Source organism: Eumetopias jubatus, unplaced genomic scaffold (assembly GCF_037043125.1).
Source record: "Eumetopias jubatus isolate StellerSeaLion01/CBP00866 unplaced genomic scaffold, mEumJub1_p1.0 scaffold_10, whole genome shotgun sequence".
NCBI classification, from domain to species: domain Eukaryota; kingdom Metazoa; phylum Chordata; class Mammalia; order Carnivora; family Otariidae; genus Eumetopias; species Eumetopias jubatus.
The window spans coordinates 49,890,917-49,911,733 of NW_028274816.1; the positions used below are offsets into that span (position 1 = coordinate 49,890,917).

Here is a 20,817-nt window from a genome sequence, read left to right on the forward strand (position 1 = left end):
GGTCTGCCCTGCCTCCTCCACCAGAAGAACCAGCAGTGGATATGAAACTCTGGGGACAAGAGGAAGGTGGCAGGGCTGAGGCTTTCCAGCTCCAGGCACCTTGCTGGACAATAAATATGACACAATGTGGCAGGTGTTGACCCTGTGGCAAGGTCAGGTTAAAGCCATGATTGTCATGGGCACTTGCCCTAATAGCAGGATAGGCTGAGCCCTCCACCCTCAGCCGTCAGTTGGGGTACTGGTGCTGGTGTGACTATTATCTATATTATATTATCCCCTAACCACACCCCACCCCACTTTCCATGCCATACATCATACCATACCAGTTATTAACCATTTTACTTAATTTCATAATTATATTGATTCTATTATTGAAGTATAATTAAATGTATCAAATTTTCTGCTATTATTTATACTATGCCTGTAATTATTAAGATATGAATAAGACAGACTCTGATGCTAAGAAATCCTGTATCCCCTCTGCTTTCTGCCACCTTCAGGTCAGTGGTGTTTGCACTGTGTACCACAATGATAATGCCACTTCTAGAGGTGAAGTTTTTTTCCCCCTCTGTGAAATGAGCTCAATTAGATTACTCCCTTAGTAATATTATGATTGTAGTATTTTAATATTTATTATAATGGGCAATGCTATTCAGACAAAAACTGGTGTTCTGTTTCCATGTGTTAAACAGGACAATGTAAGCGCTACTTTAATACAATCATTTGAATTACATTAAGGTTATGACTATAATTGGGTGCCTGGCTGGCTCAGTTGGTAGAGCATGCAACTCTTGATCTCAGGGTCATGAATTTCAGGTTCATGTTGGGTGGAGAGATTACTTAAAAAGATAGGACTATAGGGGTGCCTGGGTGGCTCAGTCGGTTAAGTGTCTGCCTTCAGCTCAGGTCATGATCCTGCCAGGGTCCTGGGATCGAGCCCCGCATTGGGCTCCTTGCTCAGTGGGGAGTCTGCTTCTCCCTCTCCCTCTGCTGCGCCCCCCGCTTGTACTCTCGCTGTCAAATAAATAAATAAATAAAATCTTTAAAAAAAAAAAGGACTATAATTAATGTCAATTCTGAGAACCCATGGTGTGTTCCATTGCATTCTGGAAAATGGCATGTTTATAATGCATTGCTGACTACAGTATTTATTGCTATGTAACAAGCTACCCAAAATGTAATGGCTTAAGGACACCTGGGTGGCTCAGTCGGTTAAGCATCTACCTCTGGCTCAGCTCATGATCTCAGGGTGCTGGGATCAAGCCCCATGTTGGGCTTCCTGCTCAGCAGGGATTCTGCTTCTCTCTCTCCCTCTCCCTCAGCCCTTCCCCCTCCTCGTGTTCACTCTCTTGTGCTCTCTCTCTCTCTTAAATAAATAAAATCTTGGGACGCCTGGGTGGCTCAGTTGGTTAAGCGACTGCCTTCGGCTCAGGTCATGATCCTGGAGTCCCGGGATCGAGTCCCACATCGGGCTCCCTGCTCAGCAGGGAGTCTGCTTCTCCCTCTGACTCTCTTCCCTCTTGTGCTCTCTTTCTCTCATTCTCTTTCTCTCAAATAAATAAAATAAATAAAACTGGATTTAAAAAAAATAAAATCTTTAAAAAAAGAAACTTAATGGCTTAAAACAATAATAAACATGGGGCGCCTGGCTCACTCAGTTGGTTAAACGTCTGCCTTTGGCTCAGGTCATGATCCCAGGGTCCTGGCATCGGGTTCCCTGCTCAGCGGGGAACCTCCTTCTCCCTCTCCCTCTGCCTGCCAATCCCCCCCGCTTGTGTTCTCTCCCTCTCTGTCAAATAAAACCTTTAAAAACAAAGCAAAACGAACAAAACAATAAACATTTATTCTCTCAGTTTCTGAGGGCCAGAAAGCTGGGAATAGCTAGCCAGGTGGTTCCAGTTTAGGAACTGTCATGAGGTTACAGTCAAGATGTTGGCCAGAGTTGCAGTCATCTGAAAGCTGATTGAGGCTTGCAGGATCTGATTCCAAGCCAGTTCACATGACTACTGGCAGGCCTTAGTTCTTCACCATATGGGCCCCACTTAGGGCTCTTGAGTGTACTCACAAACATGGTGGCTGAATTTGTTATATTGGTCAACCCATTCATTGTGGAAGGGGTTTGAATCAAGATTCATTAAAGGAAATCTTGGAGACTAGCTACCACAGAAACACTGATTATTTGCATTTATGTTAATATTATCATTGCAAATGATAACACTATTAGGAATCGTAACAATCTTGCAAACCAGAGGGAAATAGTCCACATATTACAAGGTTTAAATGACAGAACCCAGTACACAGTGCTAATAGTGATTGATGATGATGATGATAATGATGGCAGCAAATTTTATTAAGTGTCTGAGTACACCAGTCCCTGTTCTAGGCACTTTAATAAATCAGTTCACACAAAAATGCTTAAGATGGGCTCATTACTATTCCCATTTCACAGATAAAGAATGTGTGTCATAGAGAAGTATAAAGGAACTTGCCCAAGGTAAAAAGCTAGTAAACAGCACAGGGGAATTCAAAGTCAGGCCAGTCAAACTGTGGAAGCAGCCAAGATGCCCTTCAACAGATGAATGGATAAAGAAGATGTGGTACATATACAGAATGGAATATTATTCAGCCATCAGAAAGGATGAATACCCACCATTTGCATCGACATGGATGGAACTGGAGGAGATTATGCTAAGTGAAGTAAGTCAAGCAGAGAAAGAATTATCATATGGTTTCACTCATATGTGGAACATAAGCAATAGCACGGAGGACCATAGGGGAAGGGAGGGAAATCTGAAGGGGGAGAAATCAGAGAGGGAGACAGACCATGAGGGACTATGGACCCTGGGAAACAGAATTTTGGAAGGTCCAAAATCAAGGTGACAGCTTTGATGGCTTCTGATGAGGGCTCACTTCCTGTCTGGCTGCCTTCTCCTTGTGTTCTCACATGGTGTTTCTTTGGTGCATGTGCATGGAGAAAGAGTGAGCTTTCCTCTTCCTCTTCTTACAAGACTAATTACCAATCCTATTGGATTAGAACTCCATTCTTATGACTTCATTTAGCCATAATGGCCTCCTAAAATCCCTATGGCCAAATAGTCACATTGCAGGTTAAGGCTTCAACATATGAATTTTAGAGGGGGACAGTTCAGTCCGTAGCACCTTCCAAAGGACACTCCTTTTCTTTGAAATCTGTGGTGCTAACTCCAACCATCAGGTGGTAGGCAGTATTTCTGATTGTACAGTTTTAGCATCAGAAAAGTTCGTGTTGCCCTTGGTTCAGGAAACCCCTGTATTTCTCACTTTGTATCTCTCAATTCCGATTGGGAGAAATCCTCATTCCAACTGAAGAATAAATTATCTTCTTGGCCAAGCTGGAGACTCCACAGAATCACTTTTATTCTTTTGAAGTATCATTCAAAACCAGGAGAGACAGAGGCACCTGGGTGGCTCAGTTGGTTAAGCATCCGCCTTTGGCTCAGGTCACGATTCTGGGGTCCCGGGATCAAGCCCCACATTGAGCTCCCCACTCAGTGGGGAGTCTGCTTCTCCCTCTGCCCCTCCCCGCACTCATGCTCTTTCTCTCTCTCTCTCTCCCTCAAATAAAATCTTTTAAAAAAACAAAAGAGACAGCTTTAAATTAGAGTAGCTGGCTGAGGCCTTGGGAGGCTTATCTCCTCTTCCTGACAGTCCACGTGTCAGGCCTTCCATAGAATGACTACATTCCATAGCGACTGCCTTCTTCTAGCACTGCTGATTGCCAACATCATCAGCTAATCTTAATGATCAAGGACTCCTCTACCTGCCTTATACACAAACTAAGCAGAATAATTTTAACTTATTTTACCTCATGTGGGTGCAAAAGAGGGAGGTGCTAATGTCATCCTACCCGCTTTACAAAGGAGAGTCACGAGTATTCACACCCTGGGGAGAATGAAGTTATGAATTGACCCATCATTCCTGAGGCAGGGAAGGCAGAAAGCCAGGGTCAGAAGCAGTTCAGAGCTTAAGGGTAACACATACCAGAAAAGAGCATCAAACTCCCATAGCTCAATGCCTCCTGATACTGTTTTGTTGGCACAATATGGAAATGGATTGTTTCATGACATAGGCAATCATGTTGTTCTGGAAGCTATAGAGAAGAAAGGACATTTTCTGTTTCTTAACCTCCTGAGAATTCCCTCACCAGCAGTAGGAGGGCCTAGAATTATTAAATTTGAAACAAAGAAATTGCACAGTGAATCCTGAGGCCAAAGGGAGCTCCCAAAGATGCTTAAACTGTGAAGAGGCATAAAGAGGATGCACACGGGAAGAATTATAGCATTTTTGGGTTCTCCAGGGTATTTTTTAAAATTATTATAACTAAGTAAAATGATATTGGGCCTTGCTACTCATATCCAAATTATCTGGATGATTTTTTATTACATAATTTCTGGGCTCCACCACCAGTTTCTGATTCAGGAAATGTGGACTGGGAACTAAGAATCTGAATTTCTCTAGGTTACCAGGTGGTGGTAATACTGTTGGTACTTAGATGACACTGTAAGGAACACAGACCTAGAGAGGTGAGTGGTTCACTCAAAGTCATAGAGTTTAGTAAAAGGTAGAGATGGGAACTGAAGCCAGTAAGTGTGAGTCTAGAACCTAAGGGATAACAGAGAGGATGGATGGTAGAATTTCAACAAATACCCTCCTGCCAGAGGCCTCGTTATGATTGATCCAAGGAATCTTTCCTGGTCCCCCAGACAACTCAGTGAAGTTGAAAAACATGTCTGAGACAATCAATTTTGAGGGACTAGGAGGGCACTGGAAGGAAACTTAGTTGTATATGATAAAAACCATGACTATGCTTAGAACAGATAGATGTAAATCTTTGTAACCTTGGATTAAGTAACAGTTTCTTAGGTGATGTCTAAAGCACAAGCAAACAAAAGATAGGTAAATTGGACTTCATCAAAATTAAATACTTTTTTGGGCGCCTGGGTGGCTCAGATGGTTAAGCATCTGCCTTCAGCTCAGGTCATGATCCCAGGGTCCTGGGACCGAGTCCCGCATTGGGCTCCCTGCTCCTTGGGAGCCTGCTTTTTCCCTCTGCCTCTCTCTCTCTCTCTGTCTCTCATGAATAAATAAATAAAATCTTTAAAAAAATTAAATACTTTTTTGAGACTGAGGACATTATCAAGATGCAAAGAACTCACAGAATGGGAACAGTATTTTCAAGTTCTCTCTCTGATAGGAATCTAATTTCCAGAATAAAGAACACTTACAACTCAACAATAAAAAGACAAATAACCCAATCTAAAACAAAGCAAAGAATTTGAAGACATTTCTCCAAAGATATACAAATGGTCAATAGCCCATGGGAAAATGTCCAGCATCATTAGAGAAATGCAAATCAAAACCACAATGAAATACCACCTTTGTACCCATTAACACAGCCATTTTAAAAAAAGGAAAATAGTAAGTGTTGATGAGGTTGTGGAAAACCTGGAACCCCCACAGATTGCTGGCACAGATTTCACATACCTGTTGGCCATTTTTATGTCTTCTTTGCAGAAATGTCTATTCAAATCTTTAGCCCTTTTTTAAATAGAGGTATGCAATGGGTTTCATTTCTTTGTTTTGCTATTAAGTTGTAGGAGTTCCTTGTATTTCTTTTAGAAATTAACTCCTTTTATGACATCGTTTGCAAATATTTTCTTCCAGTCCATGGGTTGCTTTTCACTCTGTTTTTGCTTTGCTCTCAAAAGCATTATTTGCTTTTAATTTGATGCAGTCTCACTGGTCTGTATTTGCTTTTGTTGCCTGTGCTTTTGGTGGTGTATCTACACTGTGAAGCTTTTCCTCTGATTCCTAGGAGTTTTAGAGTTTCAGAACTTACATTTAAGTTTTAAATCCATGGGGGTTGATTACTGTGTATGGTGTAATACATAGGTCCAATTTCATTCCTATGTATGTGGATATCCAGTTTTCCTAACACAATTTGTTAGGACTATCCTTTCCCCATTGTGTATTCTTGCCATCCTTGTTGAAGATGAACTGATCTTATATGTGTGGATTTAGTTCTGGGCTCACTCTTCTGATCCATTGGTCTATACAGTCTGTCTATATGTCTGTCTTTTTATCAGACCATACTGTTTTAATTATGAAGGCTTTGAAATATATTTTGAAATCAGGAAGTGTAATGCCTCCGGTTTTGTTCTTTCCCAAGATTGTTTTGGTTATTTGGAGACTGTTTCCATGTTAGTTTTAGAATTATATTGTAAAAAAGTAGTCCAGTTTCATTCTTTTGTAGGTGGCAGTCCAGTTTTCCCAACACCATTCATTGAAGAGACTGTCCTTTACCCACTGTATATTCTTGGCTCCTTTGTTGTAAATTAACTGACCATCTACGTGTAGGTTTATTTCTGGGCTTTCTATTCTGTTCCTTTGACCTATATGTCTCTTTTTATGCCAATACCTTGTACAGTTTGATTACATAGATTTGTAATATAGTTTGAAGTCAGGAAGTGTGATGCCTTTGTTTTTCTTAAGATTGGCTATTTGGGGTCTTTTGTTTCCATACAAATTTTAGGATCATTTGTTCTATTTCTGTGAAAAATACCACTGGATTTTTGTTAGGAATTGCATTGGATCTGTAGATTGCTTTGGGTAGTATAGAAATTTTAACAATATTAATTCTTCTAGTCCAAGAACATGGAATATCATTCCATTTATTTGCATCTTTTTCATTTTCTTTCATCAATGTCTTACAGTTTTCAGTATATAGGTCTACCACTTCCTTGGTTAAATTTATTCCTAGGTATTTTATCCTTTTTGATAACACTGTGATTGGGATTTTCTTAATTTTTCTGATAATTTGTTATTATGTATAGAAATGCAAGTGAGTTTTGTATACTTTTGTATATTTTGTGACCTGCAACTCTACTGAATTTATTAGTTCTGTTTTTTTTTTTGCTGAACTCTTTAGGGTTTTCTATATATACTCTCATGTCATCTGCAAATAGTGATAGTTTTATTTCTTCTTTTCCAATCAAATGTCTTTTATTTCTTTTTCTTTCCTAATTGCTTTGGCTGGGACTTCCAATATTATTATATTGAAAAAAAGTGGTGAGTGTGGGCATCCTTGTCTCTGATCTCAGAGGAAAAGTTTCCAGCTTTTCACCATTTAGTATGATGTTAGCTGTGGGCTTTATTATGTTGAGGTACATTTCTTCCCTACCTGCTTTGTTGACAGTTTTATCATTAACGGATGTTGAATTTGTCAAAGTGCTTTTCCCGCATCTATTGAGATGATCATATGATTTTTGTCCTTAATTTTGTTAATGCAGTGTATTACATTGATTTGTGGATGTTTAACGATCTTTGCATGCCTGGAATAAATCCCACTTGGTCATGGTGTATAACCCTTTTAATGTATTGTTGAATTCAGTTTGCTAATACTTTGTTAAAGATTATTACACCTATGTATCTGGTTTTAGTCATGGTAATGCTGGCCTCATAAAATTAGTTAGGAAGAATTTGAGAAGGATTAGTATTAATTTTTCCTGAAATGTTTGGTGGAATTCACTAGTGAAGCCATCTGGTCCTGGACTTTTGTTTGTTGGGAGGTTTTTTGACTACTGATTCAATTACCTTACAAGTAATCAGTCTGTTTAGATTCTTCTACTTCCTTATGATTCAATATTGGTAGGTTATATGTTTCCAGGTATTCATCATTTCTTCTAGGTTGTCCTTTTTTTTTTGATGTATAACTGTTCACACTAGTCTCTTATAATCCTTTGTATTCCTATGGTACAGCCTCCTTTTTTATTCTGATTTTATTTGAGTCCTCTTTTTTTTTTCTTGTGTGTGTGTGTGTGTGTGTGTGTGTAGCTAAAGGTTTTATCTTTTTAAAAAAACCAGCTCTTAGTTTCATTGATCTTTCTGTTGTTTTTTAGTCTCTATTTCATTTGTTTTCACTCTGATTTTTGTTATTTCCTTCATTCTACTACCTTAGGGCTTCATTTGGTATACTGTATGTCCATTTTCTTTGTCTCAAGATATATTTTTAATTTAATGTACATTCTGCTCAAGTGCATATATACACTCAAAATAGATCATATGCTGGTCTTAAGGTCTCAAAAATGTCTTAAGATACTAAGAAGGATTGAAACCATACAGAATATGTTCTTTGGCCACAATGGAATTAAATTTGAAATCATTAAAATATCTAAGGAAACTCCTAGTATTGGAAAATAAATACTACATACAGGAAATTAGAAAATATATAGAAATGAACAATAATGAAAATGTAGCATATAAAAATGTATGTTATGTAGCTAAGATAGTATTTAGAGGGAAATCTATAGTTTAAATGTTTATATTACAAAAGAAGAAAAGTATAAAGTCAACAAACTAAGGTTGTACTGCAAGATTCTAGAAAAAGAAAAGCAAAATAAACCCACAGTTACTGGAAGGAAAGAAAATAAGAAGGATAAAAACAGAAGTTAATGAATTAGAAAACTGACAAATAATAGAGAAAATTAACGGAGCCAAAGCAAAGTTGAAAATATCAGCAAGCTTGATAAACTCAGCAAAAATGACCAAGAAAAAATAAAGAAGAAAAACACAAATATCAGAAATAACAGAGGGGGGCACCTGGGTGGCTCAGTTGGTTAAGCAACTGCCTTTGGCTCAAGTCATGATCCTGGAGTCCTTTGGCTCAAGTCATGATCCTGGAGTCCTGGGATCGAGTCCCGCATTGGGCTCCCTGCTCAGCAGGGAGTCTGCTTCGCCCTCTGACCCTCCCCCCTCTTGTGCGCTCTCTCTCTCAAATAAATAAAGAAAATCCTTTTCTTTTAAAGATTTTATTTATTTATTTGACAGAGAGAGACACAGCGAGAGAGGGAACACAAGCAGGGGGAGTGGGAGAGGGAGAAGCAGGCTTCCCTCGGAGCAGGGAGCCCAATGTGGGGCTCAATCCCAGGACCCCGGGACCATGACCTGAGCCAAAGTCAGATGCTTAGCGACTGAGCCACCCAGGTGCCCAAAATAAATAAAATCTTTTTTTTTAAGATTTTATTTATTTATTTGACAGAGAGAGAGACAGTGAGAGAGGGAACACAAGCAGGGGGAGTGGGAGAGGGAGAAGCAGGCTTCCCACTGAGCAGGGAGCCCGATTTGGGACTCCATCCCAGGACCCTGGGAACATGACCTGAGCCGAAGGCAGACACTTAACGACTGAGCCACCCAGGCGCCCCTAAATAAAATCTTAAAAAAAAAAAAAATTACAGAGGGTTTCTAATTACAAAACCTATACAAATTAAGTAATAAAGAATACTTGAGTAAATAATAATTAAAGAAAATATTATGAACCCTTTCATACAAGCTAGATAAATGGATACATTCCTTGAAAGACAGCAACTAGCAAAGATTACTCAAAAAATATGTAATATGAATGGCTGTATATCTACCATACAAATTGAATTTATAGTAAAAGTATTGCCCTAACAAACATGGCCCTAATGATTTTATGGATAAATTCTACCAAGAAATAATACCAATACTACACAAAATCTTTTAGAATTAGCTCCCAACTCACTGCAGGAACCCAACATTAACCCTGCTACTAAAACCAGGAAAAAGGCATTATTAGAAAACTATAGATTTCCTCATGAACACTAGTGTAAAAATCCTTTTCAAGTATTAACAAATAGAGTCCAGTAATATTTATAAAATACATAATGCAGCATAATCCAGAGTTTATCCCATGAATCCAAGTTGAATTAACATTTAAATATCAGTTAATGTAATTCAACACATTAACAGATTAAAAAAGCAAAATAAGATCACTTGAACAAAGGCATAACATACTTAGATGAAATCAAAATAGAGTTCTCATAAAAATTCTTACCAAGTTAAGAGTAGAGAGGGGGGTGCCTGGGTGGCTCAGTCATTAAGCATCTGCCTTTGGCTCAGGTCATGATCCCAGAGTCCTGGGATCGAGCCCCGCATCGGGCTCCCTGCTCCGCAGGAAGCCTGCTTCTCCCTCTGCCACTCCCCCTGCTTGTGTTCCCTCTCTAGCTGTGTTTCTCTCTGTCAAATAAATAAATAAAACCTTTAAAAAAAAAAAAAAGAGTAGAGAGGAACTTTCTCCAATAAAGGGCACTCAAAATACATAAATAACATATTCAATAGTGAAATATTGAAGGCTTTCTCATTTAAATCAGAAACAATGGGAGTGATTGATATGCTTATAATCTTGATCATGGTAATGGTTTCACAAATATACACATACATCAAGATGTGTCAAGGGACTCCTGGTTGGCTCAGTTGGTTGGGCATCTGACTGGATTTCTGCTTAGGTCATTATCTTAGGGTCCTGAGATTGACCCCTCTGGCTCTGTATTGGGCATGGAGACTGCTTAAGATTCTCTCTCTCCCTCTTCCTCTGCCCCACCCCCACAAAATTTGTCAAATTGTATCTTGGGCCTTTGAGGGAAACTTTTCATATAGTATCTCAAAGGAAAGACACCACTACTCTGACTAGTTTTGGGTTCTTTGCAATGCATTCCTATAGCTCCCAACACACTCACCTGGACACCATCCTGCTTTTCACCCATCCGAGGTTCTCTCCCTTTTTCCAAAAGGGAAATCACTGCTGGCTTTGAAATAGCAAGTCCCGCTCAAAGACATAGGATATGAAAAATGAATATAGTAGGGGCGCCTGGGTGACTCAGTCATTAAGCGTCTGCCTTCAGCTCAGGTCATGATCCCAGGGTCCTGGGATCGAGCCCCACATTGGACTCCCTGCTCTGCAGGAAGCCTGCTTCTCCCTCTCCCCCTGCTTGTGTTCCCTCTCTAGTTGTGTCTCTCTGTCAAATAAATAAATAAAATCTTTTAAAAAAAATGAATATAGTGTCAACTATACTTCAATTACAATGAATGAATGAATGAATGAATGAATGAATATTTTTTTTAATTTAGAGTTGGTTTAACCTAAGCAAATTCAGATCAAATTGTTCATCAGAAGAATGACGGAAACAGCAAATCACCATTTGGCAAATACCAGAGTAATAATTGCTGCATGCAGCAAACGTTGATGGAACCTAAAATATAGGGGAAGGTATCATGAGAAAGAGGACAGATACAGAGTCTTCAGAACAAGCTACTTAATGACTGCAGTGGTAAACTAGTGGCTTTATGGTGCAGAAGCCTGGAGAACACTACTATAACCAACAGATCAAATTAGCATTACTGGTAATAAGGGGCGCCTGGGTGGCACAGTCAGTTGAGTAAATGACTCTCAGTTTCGGCACAGGTTGTGATCTCAGGGTCATGAGATCGAGCCCCATGCCAGGCTCCACACTGAGTGCAGGGTGTGCTTGAGACTCTCCCTCTCCCTCTGCTTCTCCCCTCTGTGCTTGCTCGCTCTCAAATAAATAAGTAAATCTTTTAAAAAATAGCATTAATAAGTACACAAACATCAACCAAATGGGACTAAAAAATAAATAAATAGATGGTAGATCTATCAAGATGGTAGGCTTAAAGCCAACCATATCACTAATTCCATTCAACAATGACTTACACATTGCAAGTGCAGTTGGCTGAATAATAACCCCAAAGATATCAAGTCCTAATCCCTGAAATCTTTAACTATTATCTTATATGGTAACAGAGGCTTTGCAATATGATTGAAGATGGTGAGACTGTGACAATATATTGGATCATCTGGTAGGCTATAAATACAATCACAAGGATCCTTGGGTCTGTGATGGGAGAAAAGGGGTAGTGCAGAGAGAGATATGAGATAGATCTGCAGAAGAGAAGGCCATTTGAAGACTGAGCAGAGACAGTTTTAAGATGCTAGCCTTGAAGATTGGAAAGATGCAGCCACAAGCCAAGGAATTTGCAGCAATCAGAAGTTGGAAGAGGCACGGAATGGATTCTTCCTTACAGTCTGCAGAGGGAGTGCAGCCCTGCAAATACCTTGCTTTTCGGATGCTGGCCTAGAATTGTGAGAATAAAATCCCATTGTTTTAAGCCACTTTGTGGTAATTTGTTACAGCAGTCATAGGAAACTAACAGACCAAGAAAAAGGCAGAGATTGTCAGATTGGATTTTAAAAAGGCAAGATCCAACTATGTTCTGCCTACAGAAACAAATCTAAACATAAAGACACAAACAGGATAAAAGTACAAGTATGGAAAAGAACATATGTTGCTAAAACTAATCAAAAGATTGTTTCAAAACTCATAAAACCAAAGTTGGTAACAGTGCAACACCAAATCCAGTTAAGAGTTAGGAATTTCAACACTCCTTTCTCAAGGATTGATAGAACAAGTAGATAGAAAATAAGTAAAGATATCAAATGCCTGAATAGCATTACCAGTCAACTTGTCCTTGATGTTTGTAGCCCACTCCACCCAAGAAGAAAATACAGTCTTTTCAGGTGTACACAAAACAATTACCAAGATAGATTACAATATGGGTCATAAACAAGGTTCACTAAATTTAAAAGGATTCAAGTCATACAAATTATATTCTCTGGCCACAGTCATTCAGATTATATTCTCTGGCCACAAAATAATTAAATTATAAATAAAAAATATAGAACTATCTAGAACATCCCCCAAATATTTGGAAAAAAATAATACAATTCTAAATAGCTCATAGGTTAAAAAATTAAAATAAAGATATCAGGGGGTGCCTAGGTGGCACAGTCAGTTAAGTGTCCGACTCTTGGTTTTGGCTCAGGTCATGATCTCAGGGTCGTGAGATCAAGCCCTGCATCAGGCTCTGCGCTCAGTGAGGAGTCTGCTTCAGACTCTCTCTCTCTCCCTCTCCTGCCCCTTCTCCCCACATGTGCGCTCTCTCTCTAAAATAAATAATAAAACAAAAATCTTTAAAATAAGGATATTAGGATTAGTAATTGAAAGAAAATGAATACAACAATATTAAAATCTGTAGCTAAAGTTTTTAGAGGAAAATATGTAATTTATAGGTAAATATGTAGTTCTAAATGTTTATATTAGAAAAGGAGTAAGGCTCAAATAAGTGAACTCAGCTTTTACAGCAAGATACTAGATTTTTAAAAAGGACAAATAAAAAAATAATTTTAAAAAAGGGGCATAGTAGGGGCACCTGACTGGCTCAGTTGCAAGCATGCAATTCTTTACCTCAGGGTTGTGGGTTCGAGCCCCACATTGGGTATAGAGACTACTTAAAAATAAAGTCTTAAAAAAAAAAAGGCACAGTATTAAGAAGAAAAGAAATAATGATCAAAGCAGAAATCAATGACAGAGAAAAAATTAGAGAAAAAACTCCAAAGTTCATCTTTTGAAAAACTGATAAAGCTCTAACCCACTGGGGAAAAAGAGAAGACACAATTACCATCAGAAAGAAGAAAGATGGCATTACTGCTAATTCTACAGGTATTGAAAGGACAAAAAAAGTATTTAGAACATACCTATGTTAATAATTAAAAACTTAGATAAAATGGACAGATTCCTTGAAAAACACAAATTACTAAGGCTCACATACAAAGAAAATGAGGTGATGTCAGTAAGATATTGGAATAGGAGGTTCTAGCTCTTGACCCTCAACAGAAACACTAATTTAACAACTATCCATTCATGAAAATACCTTCATAAGAGCTCCTGAGTGCAGGTGAGAGGTCATAGCACACCAGTGGAACAAAGAAATAAGACAAGACATACTGAAAAGGGTAAGGAGTACAATTTAATTTTATTTACATCACTTCTTCCTGAAATTGGCACAGCACAGAACCAAGAGAAATACTCTTGGTCTACAAGTTCTGCAGGGAGTAAACAAAAAATTAAATGAATGTCCAAACTGTCCCAGCCTTTCAGGGTGCTACTTGAGAGGTCTGCTTCTGTCTGTCACACCTCACACAAAACAGAGGAAACTGGCATGGCTAGATCACCTAGGGAGTAACTAGGAACACAGGGCCAGGGGCTCTCAACAACCAGCAGGCAGCCCTCAACAAATGGCCCATGGATGAGCCTGAATGACATTATGCTAAGTGAATAAGGTAGATACAGGACAAATATTTCATGATACCACTTATGTGAGGAATATAAAATAGACTTATAGCATAGAGTAGAATGGTGGTTGGCAGGGGCTTGGGGGATAGGGAAATGGGAAGTAATTAGTCAAAGAGTACAAAATTTCAATTATATAAGGTAAGTCCAGAGATCTACTGTACAGCATAGTGCCTGTAGTTAAAAATACTGTATTGTAGGGCGCCTGGGTGGCTCAGTCGTTGGGCGGCTGCCTTCGGCTCAGGTCATGATCCCAGAGTCCTGGGATCGAGCCCCACATCAGGCTCCCTGCTCGGCGGGAAGCCTGCTTCTCCCTCTCCCATTCCTCCTGGTGTTCCCGCTCTCGCTGTCTCTGTCAAATAAATAAATAAAATCTTTAAAAAAAAATACTATATTGTATACTTAAAAATTTGCCAAGAGGGTAGGTCTTAGGTTAAGTGCTTTTATCTCTCTCACACACACACATCATCATCATCATCATCAAGAGGGCAGATCAAGGTGGCCAAGCGGATTGGTGGCAGTGGCCTTGCAGAGATGCAGATTTTTGTGAAGACCTTGACCAGCAAGACCATCACCCTTGAGGTCAAGCCCAATGACACCAGTAAGAATGTCAAAGCCAAAAGCAAGAGAAGCAGGGCATCCCACCTAACTGGCAGTGTCTGATTTTTGCCAGCAAACAGCTGGAGGAGAGCTACACTCTCTCAGATTACAATATCCAGAAAGAGTCCGCTCTGCAATTGGTGCTATACCTGCAGGTTGGCATCATCAAGCCTTCCCTCCACCAGCTTGCCCAGAAATACAACTGCAACAAGATGATCTGCCGCAGATGTGTTATGCTTGCATGCACCCCAGCACTGTTATCTGCTGCAAGAAGTGCAGCCACACCAACCACTTATGCCCCCAAGAAGAAAGCTCAAATGAGGCCCCTCTGCTAGCTCCTCCTTTGCCTGCAGGGTGGCCTCCTGCCTGAGCCCCAAGGCCTTTGGGCCTCAATAAAATTTCTCTTTCATTGACTGGAGCAGTAAAAAAATAAATAAATAAATAAAGAGGGCAAGAGGAAACTTTTGGAAGTGATGTACATGTTCATGGCATAGATTGGTGTGATGGTTTCACAGGTATAAACTTATATACAAAGTTATCAAGTTGCATACATTAAATATGCACAGCTTTGAGCCCTATGTGGGGCTTGAGCTCATGACCATGAGATCAGGACCCGAGCTGAGATCAAGAGTTGGATGTTCAATCAACTGAACCACCCAGGTGCCTCAAATATGCACAGCTTTTTGTATGTCAATCATACTTTAATAAAATGATTATTAAAAAGGAAGAAAACGATCATCTGAGTAGCTTCATATCTATCAAATTGAATTTGCAGTTAAAAAATCTTTCCTTTGACGGAGTGCCCGAAAGCCTGCCTCCGAGGGCCAGGCCACCAGGAGCAGCCCCGCGTCCCGCAGGCCCCCGCCCTCTCCGCGTCACGGCCTCTAGGTGCAGTGCCCCCTAGGGGCTCCCGCTCCGGCTGAGGAGGAAGGTGCTGGTCCTTCCTGCCACACAGGCCCGTTACCCGCCAGCCGATTCCCTGCCCGGCGCCCGCCCCGCCACCCTCCGGAGGAGCCTGACGCCGCCGCCTCTCCGTGCTCCGCAGCCACATCTCCGCCTGGACGGAGGACCCGCCGCCCCTCGCTCTCGCCGCCTCCCGTGTCCCGCCTGCGCCCCGGCGCCATGAGCGCGCGCCTGCCGCTCTTCCTGCGCGGGCTCCGCCGTCTGCAGCCGCCCCCGGGCCCGCCGCTCCGCCTCCGAGCGCCCTGTCGCGCCAGCAGCAGCGGTGGCGGCGGCGGCTGTGGCGGCGGGGAGGGCCTGCTCGAGCAGCGGCGGCTGCGGGACTCCCAAGTCGGGAGCAGCCGCGGCCAGGGCAGCCAGGCGCCCCCCGCGCGGGACTCGATCGTCAGAGAAGTCATTCAGAATTCAAAAGAGGTTCTGAATTTATTGCAAGAAAAAAACCCTACCTTTAAGCCGGTGCTTGCTATTATTCAGGCAGGTGACGATAACTTGATGCAGGAAATAAACCAGAATTTGGCAGAGGAGGCTGGTCTGAACATCACTCACATTTGCCTTCCTCCGGATAGCAGTGAAGCCGAGATTATAGATGAAATCTTGAAGATTAACGAAGACACCAGAGTACACGGCCTTGCCCTTCAGATCTCCGAGAACTCGTTTAGCAACAAAGTCCTCAATGCCTTGAAACCAGAAAAAGATGTGGATGGAGTAACAGACATAAACCTGGGGAGGCTGGTCCGTGGAGATGCCCATGAATGTTACATCTCACCTGTGGCCAGAGCTGTGATTGAACTTCTTGAAAAGTCAGGTGTCAACTTAGATGGAAAGAAGATCTTGGTAATAGGAGCCCATGGGTCTTTGGAAGCTGCCTTGCAATGCCTATTCCAGAGGAGAGGGTCCATGACAATGAGCTCACAGTGGGGAACACCTCAGCTTCAAAGCAAGCTTCATGAGGCTGATATTGTGGTCTTGGGCTCTCCCAAGCCAGAAGAGATTCCCCTTTCTTGGATACAACCAGGAACTACAGTTCTCAACTGTTCCCATGACTTCCTGTCAGGGAAGCTTGGAGGTGGTTCTCTTGGGGTACATCTTAGTGGTCTCATTGCAGAGAATGATGTGAGTCTCCTTGCTGCAGCTCTGCGGATTCAGAACATGGTCAGCAGTGGAAGGAGATGGCTACGTGAACAGCAGCATGCAAGGTGGAGACTTCACTGCTTGAAACTCCAGCCTCTCTCCCCCGTGCCAAGTGATCTTGAGATTTCAAGAGCACAGACTCCAAAAGCTGTGGATGTCCTTGCCAAGGAGATAGGATTGCTTGCAGATGAAATTGAAATCTATGGCAAAGGCAAAGCCAAAGTATGTTTGTCCCTGTTGGAAAGGTTAAAGGATCAAGCAGATGGAAAATACATTTTAGTAGCTGGGATCACACCCACCCCTCTCGGGGAAGGGAAAAGCACAGTGACAGTTGGGCTCGTACAAGCAATGACCGCACACCTGAACATCAACTCCTTTGCCTGTCTCAGGCAGCCTTCTCAAGGACCAACTTTTGGAGTTAAAGGAGGCGCTGCGGGTGGCGGATATGCCCAGGTCATCCCCATGGAGGAGTTCAACCTTCACTTGACCGGGGACATCCACGCCATCACGGCTGCCAATAACCTGCTGGCCGCCGCTATTGACACAAGGATTTTACATGAAAACACTCAAACCGATAAGGCGCTGTATAATCGACTTGTTCCTTCAGTGAATGGTGTCCGAGAGTTTTCAAGCATTCAGCTTGCTCGGCTGAAAAAACTGGGAATAAATAAGACAGATCCAAATGCACTGACGGAAGAGGAAATGGGTAAATTCGCCCGTCTCGACATCGACCCCTCCACCATCACATGGCAGAGAGTATTGGATACAAATGACCGATTTCTATGAAAAATAACGATTGGGCAGGCACCCACAGAGAAGGGGTATTCCCGGCAGGAAAGGGCAAACTTTTCTCACCTCGCGGATGGCATCCGAAGGACTAGCCATGGCCCTGTGAGTGTGCACAGGCCTGGTAATGGAACATCGGCGAGTCCTGGGTCCTGCCCTCTCTGATCTCTACAGGTAAGCTGGGGTCGTCAGAAATCAGGGCCACTGACAGGTAAAAATGCGGATCAAAGCCAGGCATCACCAGCATCAAAAGTAAACGTGCATCACGAAACGTGACACCAAAGCCAGCAAAGGGACGCTCACAATGGCCAAGGAAAAGAAGATGGCAAGTCCTGTGGGAGGAGTTTTTACAAAGAATACCATCGGTATCCTCAGAAGACTGAGAGAGCCTTCATACAAGGAAAAATGCCTGCTGTGAAAAAAAGAGGTGAAAATCTTGGAAGGAAAACCATGAAGTGAAAATAAAAATCGAGTTTGTGGACTGGATAAGAGAATAAGCCTTAAATGAATTAGAGAGGGCAGGGCAAGCCTAGGAATTCTGTCTGAACACGGTACGAAAGGGAAAGCTGTAGCAAATGTAAAGAAAAAGGCCGGAGACATGGGAAACCTATCAAGAAGTTCTAATATGCATCTCATAGGAGGTCCAGGTGAGAGCAACAGAAGGGAGGCAAGAAGGTGTTCAGGGAAATAACAGAAAGCAAATGCACTGGCTTGATGGAAAACATGAATTTGCACATTTGAGACTCTAACAAGGGCCACGCAGGATGAGTGTAACACTCACACCAACACTAAGGGTGCAACAAAATTCCAAAGAACTGCCGCAGACAAAAAAGTCCTGGCTGGTCCCTCAGGATCGAGCCCCGGGTGGGCATCAGACTTCTCACCAGCAGCACTCAATGCAAAGTGGCCCTGGGAAATGGATTCCGACTCCTGAAGGAAAAGGAGTTTTCAGGCTCCTTGAGGAGAAGAAAAGCAACAACAGTCGGGCGCGCTGAGTAGAAGATGCAAAAGCAGTAGGGACAAGTAGGACACGTCAGCAGCCGCTGCAGGTGTGAATGTCACGGTCGTGAAATGCAGAGACCCGAAAGAAGAGACCATTTTGACATCATAAAAAGTTAAGCTCTTGAACATGAGAAGTGGACACATAGAAAAACATCAAAAGACCAGTAACAGAGTGGGAGGGAATGTTTGCATTAGCTATAATGAAAGAGTAATGCACCAGACTTAAAAAGAGCTTCCACGATGTGCTACTCCCATACTCTGCGCTCCGTGCGGCCTTCACTGCTCACCTTTACAGCCGGGGCTGCCTGGGGGCGCCTGGGGGGGGCTCAGGCGGTGGGGCGTCTGCCTTCAGCTGGGGTCATGATCTCAGGGTCCTGGATGGAGCCCCGCATCGGGCCCCGCTCAGCGGGGAGTCTGCTGCTCCCTCTCTCTCTGCCCCTCCCCCTGCTCATGCGCATGCTCTCTCTAATAAATAAAATCTTAAAAAAACAAAACAAAAAAAATCTTTCCTTTATCAAAAATCCAAGGACAAATGGCTGGGAAATTTTACTAAACATTTATAGAAGAAATAATACTAATTCTAAAACTCACTCTTCCAGAATGGGAATACATCACAGGTCATTCTATGAGTCAGCATTATCACAATACCAAAATCAGACAAAGACATTACAGGAAAAGACTAATATCTCTTATGAACATAGTTTCAAAAATTCTAAACAAAATTTTAGCAAATCAAATCCAACAATATATAAAAAGTATAAGAAATCATGATCAAGTGGGTTTTTATTCCAGAAATGTAATGTTAGTTTATAATTCAAAAATTAATAAAATTGTTCCTGGTAACAGAAAAATCAAATTCAATATATTAATTAAAAACAAAGTGCTGATTTCAAAAAATGTAGAAAAAGCACTTGAAAAAAATCTAACATACTTTCCTCATATAACTCTAAATAATGAGATGAGGAATACAATGGGATATCCTCAATCTACCAAAAACCTGCAGCTAACATTGTTCATAATGGTGAGTAACTGAATGCTTTCTCCCTAAAATCAGGAACAAGGCAAAGATGTCCATTCTCACCACTTCTAATCAATACTGTAAATACTAACCCATCCAATAGGGCAAAATTAAAAGAAAAAAAAAGCAACCAGAACAAAAAGGAAGAATCAGTCTCTCTTCAAAATGGCAAAATCTTCTACAGAGAAAATCCTATTGAATGTACAAAAAACTTACTAGCAAGTGAGTTCAGCAAAGTCAATTTTATTTCCTACCAAATCAATTGTATTCCTAAAATGTAACAACAAACAACTGGAAATTAAAACTAAAAAAAAAAAAAAATTACAATAGCATCAAATATATAAATTACTAGGTGTAAAAATCTGACCAAAAATGTATAAAATTTGTACAAAAAAACTACAGAACACTGGTTGAAAGAAATTAAGTAACACCTAATGGAGATATATACATCATATTCAAGGGTTAGATGACATAAATGTTAAGATGGGCGCCTGGGTGGCTCAGTCATTAAGCGTCTGCCTTCGGCTCAGGTCGTGATCCTGGGGTCCTGGGATCGAGTCCCGCGTCGGGCTCCCTGCTTCTTGGGAGCCTGCTTCTCCCTCTGCCTCTCTCTCTCTCTCTCTGTCTTTCATGAATAAATAAGTAAAATCTTAAAAAAAAATGTCAATTCTGCCCAAACTGATCTATAGCCAACACAATCCCAATCAAAATTCCAGCAGCCTTCTTGTAGAAATTGGTAAACTCACTCCAAAATTCATATGGAAACAAAAGACTTAGAACACTGAAAACAACTTTGAAAATGAACAAAGTTGGAAGGCTTATATTTCCTGACTTCAAAGTCTAAGTGACAGCAATCTAGACTGTTATTGCCTTTGAGACAAATTAATGGAACAAAATACAGAGTCCAGAAATAGGCCCACACATATATGGACAAGTCAATTTTTGCAGAGATAATTCATTTGAGACAGGGTAGTTGGGTCAACAAATAGTATTGGAACAACTGGATATCAATAATTAAAAACATTACTTTGGATCCATACCATTGAGTCATTTGAAGTTTATCCTAGAATGAATATAGATCCAACTTCCTTCCCCCATCCGGCTCTCTTCTTCCTCTCCTCCTCCTGCCTTTATTTCAAGAATGGATACCAGTTATCCCACAATTATCAATGAAACTGCTAATATCTGTAAGATGCCACTTTCAAAGTATACCAAATTTCCTTATTTTTTGGATCTATTTCTAGATTATATATCCAGTTCATTCTGTTCCATTGGTCT

At 41.2% G+C, this 20,817-nt stretch overlaps 2 pseudogenes; both read left to right on the forward strand.

Moving 5' to 3' along the window:
• The first annotated feature begins 14,576 nt into the window (after nt 1–14,576).
• Nucleotides 14,577–15,012, forward strand: LOC114198917 (ubiquitin-ribosomal protein eL40 fusion protein pseudogene; annotated as a pseudogene).
• An 863-nt stretch (nt 15,013–15,875) lies between these two features.
• Nucleotides 15,876–17,559, forward strand: LOC114198987 (monofunctional C1-tetrahydrofolate synthase, mitochondrial pseudogene; annotated as a pseudogene).
• The last annotated feature ends 3,258 nt before the right edge of the window (nt 17,560–20,817 follow it).